Raw genomic sequence first — 10,112 nt, forward strand, 5'->3', positions numbered from 1 at the left:
TGCCTTTATCTGAATTAGGGAAGGGAAGGGGAACATCAAAGTGGTGAGACAAAGGATAAAAGGTGAACCAATCTGACAGTAATACTCACAAGACAATGTTGGAAATTAACTGTACAACTGGGGGGTGGGGGTAGGAAGGGAGAGAAGGTAGGAGAAAAATGAGGGAAGGGGTAACAAGTATAACAAGAAATGTACTCAGTGCCTTATGTATGAAGCTGTAATCCTTCTGTACATCACTTTGACAATAAAATTAAATAAGTAAATAAAAAGAAGAACTAGCATTTGCCTAAACTGTCCTTGAACTGGTGTTCTCTGATCTTTACCCCTCAAGCAGCTAGGATTACATATTTAAGCCATCATAATCTGGTTTATCCTTAATTTATTTATACATTTGTTTGTTTGTTTAAATGAGAGGGAGTCTTGCTAACTACCCCCAGGCTGGCCTTGAATTCATCATCCTCCTCATCCTCACAAGTACTATTAGGAAACAAGTATGTACCATCACAGTTAGCTATGCTACTAGGGCTTGTGGGGGGGGGCAGTGTTTTTGTTTTGTCAGTTGTGGGGCTTGAACTCAGAGCCTGGGCACTGTCCCTGTGCTTTTTTTTTTTTTTTTGCTCAAGGCTAATGCTCTACCACTTGAGCCACAGTGCCACTTCTGTTTTTCTGGTGGTTAATTGGAGATAAGAGCCTCATTGACTTTGCTGTCCAGGCTAGCTTCATATACTGCTAGTTTTAATGTCTAATTGAAATATATCTATGAGCATCCATTTCCTCTGTTGCTTCTGAGTAGTTGTGACAGTGCCTGTATGGTGAATTCTTTATTTTTTTATTTTTTCTTTATTGTCAAAGTGTGATACAGAGGGGTTACAGATTCATATGAAAGGCAGTGAGTACATTTCTTGTTCTACTCGGTACCTCCACCCTCATTTCCCCCCTCCCCCTTCTCTTCTCCCCCCAAGAGTTGTATACATATATGCTATATAATATATCACATATATGATATAGATATAGATATAGTATATTGTGTCTTTAATGAGAGCTACCATAGAATAAAAGTTTCTTATTCTCAAGTTCAAGACAGGCACTATGGTTCAATCTAACCTTTCAGTCCTGGGCCCTCGAAGTCAATCTGTATCCCTCTGCTGAACAGTCTCAAAATGGCTTCCAAGAACAGAAGTCTAATATTGGGGAGAGACACTGTTCTGATTTCCCACGAACCTCCAGAGTCATCTCTTGGAAACTTTTGAAGGCTATGAGATAGGCTCATGCTTGCCATTGTCACCTGACTCTAAACAAAAAAGGAGAGAAATGGAGCCTGGGAAACTCACTCAAGGTCACCTAACAGCCTAGTAAATTACAGAGACAAAATTTGTATCCAGGAGTATCTGATTCCAAAGTCAACATGCAGTTTGCCACACCAGCGTGTTTGACCCATTTCTTTATGTATTTATTAACCCAATAATATTTATTTCGCACTTTGTGAATATCTACTATGTTCCTAACCCCATTCTGGAACATAGAGCTCATAAAAAAAATGGGGGGGGGGGAGGGGGGAAGATGATCGCTGGTAGTTCACACCTGTAATCCTAGCTATGTTGGAGGCTGAGATTTAAGGTTTGTGGTTTGAAGCCATCCTGGGAAGAAAAGTCTATTTTCCTCTAAATAACTAGCAAAACACCAGAAGTGGAGTGTGGCTGAAGTGAGAAAACTAAGAGAGAACATGAGGTCCTGAGTTTGAGGCTCCTGAGGCAAGCTTCAATACTGACAGAAGAAGAGGGGGGGAGGAGGAGAAGAAGGAGGAGGGGGGAGGAAGAGGAGAAGGAGAAGAAAGGAGGAGGAGGAGAAGGGGGAGAGGAGGAGGAGGAGGAGGAGAAAGGGGGAGAGGAGGAGGAGAAGAAGAAGGGGAGGAGGAGGAGGAGGAGGAGGAGGAGGAGGAGGAGGAGGAGGAGGAGGAAGAGGAGGAGGAGGAGGAGGAGGAGGAGGAGGAGGAGGAGGAGGAGGAGGAGGAGGAGGAGGAGGAGGAGGAGGAGGAGGGATGGATAAAGATGGGTAAAGATACATTTCAAATAAGGTTGATGTGGGCTGTGGCTCAAGTTGTAGAGCACTGGCCTTGAGCAAAAGAAGCTCAGATATAGTACCCAGGCCCTGAATTTAAGCCCCACAACCAAAAAACAAAACAAAACAAGTAACATTGATGTAACTCCCACCTGAGAAGCCCCTTAGTCCACAGTCTAGTAAACAAAGAACCAGAGTTGTCATTATTCCTATTAGAGGTACTTTCTTGATTAATTTGTCTAAAACCATAGTGTGTTTTAGACTATGACTCTAAAGTCCAGGCATGGACATATGGAACATTACCATGATGTCAGAGAAATTGCTTGACTTGTGAAATCTGAGGCACATTCTCAAACCAGTTAGGTTCTCCCTTGGCTTGAAGTCTCTATTGGCCGCCATTCTAATCATTTTGTGGGGCTGCATTGGAGGAAGCCCATCAGACGCTGAGTGGCCACACTCAGACATTCTGCCATATTCTTCAACATGGGTGGCATTCTTCTTCAGTATGATCTTGGACAGTCTTTTTGGTCTAATGTTTTTTTAAAAAAAAAAATAGGGTATTCACTTTACAATCTCCTTAGAGCATCTTCAGTTTCCAACAGCAGCTCTAGCTAGTTAAGGGATGATTTTATTATTTCCTTCCACTGAATTTTCATAGCTATATGAAGTCTTTCACAAAAGCCTAAGGGATGAAGAAAATGAATTACAAATATTGGCAACTCTGATGTTTTAAATGCATGTCACAAAGAAGACTCCAACAGAAGTAGCAGAATATATCTGCCTAGGCCACAAGTGAACAAGCCTAAGAACATGCATGTGGTTCTACACAGTTCATAGGTGTGTTTCTTTATTTGTTTTTACCTCATTTTTACAAAGCAAACAGGCTAGGTGCTAATGGCTCATGCCTGTAATCCAAGCTACTTAGGAGGCTAAGATTCTGAGTGCTGCAGTTTGAAGCCAGTTTAACAGAAAAAATCCAAAAACTTCTATCTCCAAAAATCACCAGCAAAAACCCAAGCTGGAGCTCTGACTTTGAACTCTGACATTATGCCTAACACACACACACACACACACACACACACACACACACACACACATGCAAATACGAGGTTCAACTTTGAAGATGAGATAGGCTCATGCTTGCCATTGTCACCTGACTCTAAACATAAAAGTGGAGAACTGGGGCCTGGGAAACTCACTCAAGGTCACCCACAAGAGCTGTCCCTCTTGAAATCTGCCCCAAAGTGACAGAAACTCATTTGTTCATCTCATCATTTTCACAGCAAGTACAGTGGGAGGTCCACAATCACAGATAAATGCGTTGTTTTCCTGCCCCCAGAAATAAGTCATGCATTCCAGGATGAAGCTGATAAGTTAATCATTGATGACTGGGGAAGAACACCTAAAGGTACAGGCATGTCCCATGGGCACATGGTTCCACATTGCACTCACTGGAAACAGGAGTAAGAATCTTGCAAACCCAGTCTTCTGTGTGGAAGTTAGAACTAAATAATGCATATAATATGTAAGCACACTCTATGGGGGCATATGCACATATATACAAATGTGTCAACTTAAGTATGGTATGTGCAGGGAAGGATTGCAATGGTGTAACTCCTTTGAATAGCTAACTTACAGCGTAACAAAAACAAAACAAATACCAAGCAGCTGGAGTCTGTGTTGTCAGAAAGGATGCGGTCAAGGGAAGGGGGGCAGACAAAAATAACAAATGTAGGTGAATACAGTCATAATATGCAGTGTGTGTGTGTGTGTGTGTGAGAGAGAGAGAGAGAGAGAGACAGAGAGAGAGAGAGAGAGAGAGAGAGACAGAGAGAGAGAGAGAGGAATGGAACCAAGAAACTGAAGAGCTAGGTAGAGCTGGGAGAGATGAGGAGAATTATGGAAGACTGACATTGATTAAGATGCATTGTACTTGTAAACTGACACATTGAAGAAAACCCCTTTGTACAACTACTTTAGGAAAATAAATAAATAAATAAGTAGTCACAATAATCATGATAGGATTGTGTCAGGGGAGAAAGCAGAAAAGTCTACTGGGAGAAGATTTACCAAATAGCAGTACAGAAAGTGACATAAAATCAGTAGGTTCAAAAGAAATGAGCAATCTGTATTATGTGTGAGCCATGTGACTGTTTACTATGGCTAAAGCACTGAATGATAGAATCTAGCTCTAACCAGGCGCTGGTGGCTCAAATATGTAACCCTAGCTACTCAAGAAGGTGAGAACTGATCATCATGGTTTGAAGCCAATCTAGACAGGTAAGTCCTTAAGATGCTTTTCTCCAATTAACCAAAAAGCTAGAAAGGAAGCTGTAGCCCAAAGAGAAAGAGTGCCAGACTTGAGGGGGAAAAAAAAATCTAAAAGACAGTACCCCGTACTCAGGTGCTGAGTTCAAGACCAGTAGTAGCACATACGGGCACACATGCACACATACACACAGACACACAGACACACACACACACACACACACACACACACACACACACAGAGTCATCATCATCCTTGTTCTTGTCCTTCGAGTCACGTAAATGGAAATATTCTTTGGCTGTCACACCCCTGGGGAAGAGATCATTTCTGTAAATTGAAAAACAAGTGCAAGGTGCAGGCACATCAGCCCTTGGAAAGTGGAAAAGAACATTCCTACACAGTGATCTGCCTGCTTGCACAGACTGTCCAAACACAGCGTTATGCATCAATGGAGAGTAATCAGTGGTCATCCCCGGTCAACTGCATGCCCTGAAGTCACTGTACCATGTCAAAGGAGCTGGTGAGAATGGTGGCTAGTCAAATCACAGCAACTGGGTGTCTGCCTCTTTTAGCATGCTGCAGGAAGAAACAGACACCGAGAACAGCTCTGCTTTTCCCCACTCAAGTGTGATTATTGTCAAGAAGAATAAGGCTTCCATGGCCTGTGGAAGAGACAAGATTATACAACCATTCTGTGTGTGATGGTTAAAAACAAAACATGAATTCAAACACGAGGTATCAGTAGTATATACAGTACACAGAGAGTCTACACTTGTACACTTGAGGCTAAAATAGCGAAATTCTGAACATCAAAGATACCATAGTTTCAGGCTGGGAATATGGCCTAGTGATAAATTGCTTGCCTCGCATACATTAATCCCTGGGTTCGATTCCTCAGTATCACATATATAGAGAAAGCTGAAAGTGGCGCTGTGGCTCAAGTGGTAGAGTGCTAGCCTTGAGCAAAAAGAAGCCAGGGACAGTGCTCAGGCCCTGAGTTCAAGCCCCAGGACTGGCAAAAAAAAAAAAAAGATACCATAATTTCATAAGGAGGTTGAACTGTGCTACAAATGACTCTTGCTGAGAATTATTCCCCAATATTTCATTTCCTTCATTCATTACAGAAAAATCTAAAGCTGCATTCAAAGTTAGGCATCCATGCATATACCTGTACTCCTAGCTACTCGGGAGACTGAGATCAATAGGATCATTGTTTGAGGCATATATGCAAGATTTCCTAGCCAATAGCCGAGTGCAGTGGCACACATCTGTCATCCTAGCTATGTAGGTGGTTGTTATTAGGAAGATCAAAGTTCCAGGCCTGTGTAAGCAGAAGAGTCTGAGACTATCTCAATATAAAGAGGGTAGACATGGCAGCATACATCTGTTATCCTAGCTTCTTCAAGAAGAATCAAATAGGTGGTTTATACCTGAGGTATAAAGTGTAGGCAGTAAGCAAGACTCTGTCTCAAAAATAACCAGTGCAAACAGGGTCTGCAGGTATGGCTAAGCAGTAGAATGCCGGCCTAGCAGATGTGAATCCCTAGATCAAGCCCTAGTACCTCTGATAATAATAAAAAGAATAATAATAAATTAATAAATAAATAATTAAAGCCACATTTAAACACTGCATGACCATGATGGAATTCTTTCCCAGGCCCCACCAATCAAATACCAATGAGGAATTCAAAGAATATATCCTCCAATCTCATTCACCCTTTTGGACAAAAGAGTGCAGTGTAGCTGTCAACAAATTCTGTGTGTGTTCTTCAGTGCGAAATGGCTCCCTAATTTCTATGTAGCTGTACAATTCCCATATCCAAAACCAAGCAACAGGGCTATGAAACACCTACTGGCATCTGGAGTGGCTCACAAATTGTGACTTAGTAGAAAGAGTAAGGAAAAAAAAACAGCTTAAGAAAGAGAAAGCCTATCCTACAACTCATGCTGCAGCTACAGATACCATAATAATAAAACCAGACATGTTTCTCTCTTTTCATGATCTGTAACTATGAGTCTTGATTTTTTTTCTGTAATTCCATATATGCACTGTGCTATTTTTAAAATGTGATGATTCTTTGAACCTAAAGTTCAAAGAAATTTCATGTTCCAAACCCCTGAACATCTAAATTTAAAAAACAGAGTGAATTACTAACTAAACAGGTTAAAAACAAAACAACTGTGCTCAACTCTTTTTCCTGCAAAACCAGCGCAGGACAGTCAGGGCTGGGAGGTCAGTATCCATTGTCTTATGTGCCAGTCTGTCTTTGATTTTTACATTTTCATAAAACTTTATGATTTAAAATTCCAAGAATTTTGTAACTGCTCCTTGAATCTACCCACCATCCTACTTCCAGTGAGGATGGGTGGAGAACAAGAGACCCAGAGAAACAAAAGCACCTCTTCTGCCCTGGGGAACAGAATAAGGGTGGAAGAAATGCCAAACTTCATGCCAATTCATTTTTAATAATGTCATTGCTTGCAGCTTTTTAGCAATAAGACAATTGCACAAAACCCTCTCAAATTATCCCTAAGTCAGAGAAAGTAGCAAATGTAGACTTGAAAGGGGGGAAAAAAGCTATTTTCAGGAAAGCATTTAAGAAGTACAATTATCTAACAAGCCTAACTGGCAATTATATTATTCTGCAGCATTTGGCAGCATAACTTTTGTTTAAAGGAATAGGTAAGATTCATTTTACACCTTTCTATCTGCAAGACTTTGTTCCTTACCCTCCAGAGATCCCTAGTATACAAGAAGATTATTGTCGATCAATTATCTGATACAGGCAGACACTGTTCATCTTAGGCTTCAGGAAAAGAGCTTGAAGAATACAATGGAAATTGATGGTAATAAAACCATCAAACCATGGTTTAAAGAATGTTTTCTCTGACAAATGAAATCAAAGGGCATTCGGTAACAGAAGATTTAGTTCCAGAATAATGGCACCTCCTCTCCCCCCCCCCCCCCCGCCCGCTTGAACTTTAAGAAAGTGTTCTTAGGCAGTCTCAGTGGTAGAGTATCTTCAGTGTCCTAGGTTTTGTTTGAGAAACCTATATGTGGAAAACTCTCCTGGTCATTAAAAAAGATGAACCAGATAACATGATCTGATGAAGATCATCTAACTTGAACCCAGGTTTGACTGGCACCAAACTTTAGGTTAACTAATTGTGTGTTATTATAGTAGGCTTGGGGGTAAATGTATTATTTAGTGTAGGCTGTGTAACAAACACTAAAGTTTGATGTCTTAAAATACAACCACTTATCTAGTGCAGGACTTGGTGAGTTCATGATTTAGGCTGGACTTATTGGGTGGGTCATCTTGTCCCAATGGGGCTCTCTCATGCACCTGCAGTCAGCTGACAGATTGGCTAAGTGATGTCTGGTGCAGCATGACTCTGGCAGGCAAGTGCATCTCTAATCTAAGTAGCCTCTCATCATTTAGCAGGTGACTCTAGGCCTGTATATATGGTAATTGGCCAGTGTCCTAAGAGAACAATGTATGTAAGACCGTGCAAGATTCAGGCCCTGAAATAACAACATGCTCCCCACTACATTCTGTTGTCTCTACTGAGTCTCAAGTTCAGCTCAGATAAGGGGGAAAGGCACACATTTCACCTCTTTTTTTTTTTAGTCTGTGTCATTACTTTATTGCATACGCTGCATATTTCAATGAATATAATACTCTCTTTAAAAAGTAAGGCACATGAAAAGTTTCTGTGCAAGTTCCATTATTACTCACAATATTCCATATAATTCCATAAAATTCTATTCTAAACAAAGCGTTTCTTTTGCTTACATGTAAAATATCTGAACCATTATTATATTTTACCTCATGGCACAGTCAAGCAAACCCAAATTAGTATCACATTGCTGAAGCTACTGTTACAACTGCAATAGTGCTAATCAACTTAAACATATACGTACAGTCAGGTCACAAGTATTGATTATATAAAATCTGCAGAAGGAAGAGTAACTAATCTAACCACATCTGTGTCTTGATTTGCCCTGGGTAAGGGGTTTGGCATTTTCAGTCTTTCGTCCCATACTGTGCTGATATTCACAAGGCATGGTTACACGATGCTGAAGACCATGGAGAGATACTGCTCATAAGACACCTGAATCCTGCCATCTTGATCTGTGTTATAGCGCCTGAATATGTCTGTCAAGCTCTGCAAGACGATGCAGCCCTGGATGAAGTCATCAAATGCAATCTGTCCCCATCCTTGTCTGTCGAACTTTTGGATGAAGATGTCACGGAACTGGTCAGAGAGCCTATAGCCAAAACCTGAGAGTGCTTGCTTTTAGCTCATTCTTGTCGATCATCCAGGAGTTGTCTCTGTCGTAGGTGCAGAAGATGTTCTGCCAGTCTATGATATACTTCCAGACACCAGTAAATTCACTGAAGTTCACTCCAGCTTTGTTCTCCAGATCAAACATAGAAATGATTGACCTGACAGTCACTGGGTTAAACAGGGTCCATGTACCATTGGAGAGTGCTTGCTGAAGCTCGTTGTCCGATATCATCCCACTCCTATCTTTATCAACCCTTTTTCTTGGCTCCTCCCCAGGCCTGTATGAATTCATACCTGAACTAATGAAGCCACTCTCTGGCCATGGGTCACTGGAATTACAGATACACACAGAAGCAGTGGAATACACTGAGGATTCTTGGCTGTTTTCACAGCTCTCAATTTCTAAAACAAGCATTTCAGATCCTGTGGGGTACTGGAAACTGCATCTAAACCCTGAGCTCCAAGACCAATGCAGGATAGATTACATCCTATGGCCTTGTGGGTGGCGGTGGTGGAAGTGGGGTGTGTGTGTGTGTGTGTGTGTGTGTGTGTGTGTGTGTGTGTGTGTGTGTGTGTAGGATTAGAGGACTGGAGAGGAGGTAGAGAGAAATATGAAGAGAGGGTGTCTAATGCAGGGAGAGCAGGAGGGGGATCAAGAAGGGCTAGAGAGGAGGAAGAAGGGAATTAATTAGTACCGGGGGCAGGAAGGGGAGTCTGGCAAAGGAGGACAGTTAGGAGGACGGCTGGGGAGGGGGGAGGACAAGAGAGGAGAATTAATGGGGGCAGAAAAGAGAGGAGGACAGTGAGAACCAGAGGATTGCGAATGGTTGGAAGGGAGTGTGGGGAGGACAAAGAGGGGATTTAATGTGGGGGCGAGGAGAGGTGAGGTCCGCGAAGGAGGGTGGCTGAGGAGAGGGGAATTCGAAGAGAAGAATTCTTGGGGGGGCAGGGAGGATGAAAGGGGAGGAAGGCAAAGGAGCAAAGGAGGAGGGTGAGGAGGAGGACGAAATGGGGAATCAGTGGGGGGGGGGGGGGGGCAGAGAAGAGGAGAAGGGAGGACAGTGAAGGAGGGCAGCTGAGGAGAGTTCCAAGAAGGGAATTCATGGTTGGGTGCAGGAAGAATGATGAGCAGGGAGTGCGGCAGAGGAGGATGGTGAGGACAAGGGAGGGATGAGTGAAGAAAAGGACCCGGAGGAGCACATTTCATCTCTTAAAGAGAAAAGCTACATCACCCCTGGGACTTCCTTCCCCAAAGCCACAGACTCTCTCCAACCATGAGAGAGGACCAAGGAAATCAAAGTGAGGGAGAGTCTTCAGCATCATGAAAGACAAAGAAAAGCCAAGGAACTGTTGTTACAGGTTCACGGAGAAAACTAAAGAAAAAGGGATGCTAAATTCAACACAAAATATTGAATAGGATCCTCAAACAGAAGGACATTGATAGAGAGACTAACAAATTCCAAAGTCTGTTGTAAGGGGTCTTGGTTTGGAT

General features: G+C 42.3%; 1 pseudogene; it reads right to left on the reverse strand.

Annotated features, from left to right (window-relative positions):
- Positions 1-8,189: 8,189 nt before the first annotated feature.
- LOC125353697 lies at positions 8,190-9,035 on the reverse strand (annotated as a pseudogene).
- Between the last annotated feature and the right edge of the window lie 1,077 nt (positions 9,036-10,112).

The sequence above is a fragment of the Perognathus longimembris genome, chromosome 6, assembly GCF_023159225.1.
Source record: "Perognathus longimembris pacificus isolate PPM17 chromosome 6, ASM2315922v1, whole genome shotgun sequence".
In the NCBI taxonomy this organism is placed as follows: Eukaryota; Metazoa; Chordata; class Mammalia; order Rodentia; family Heteromyidae; genus Perognathus; species Perognathus longimembris.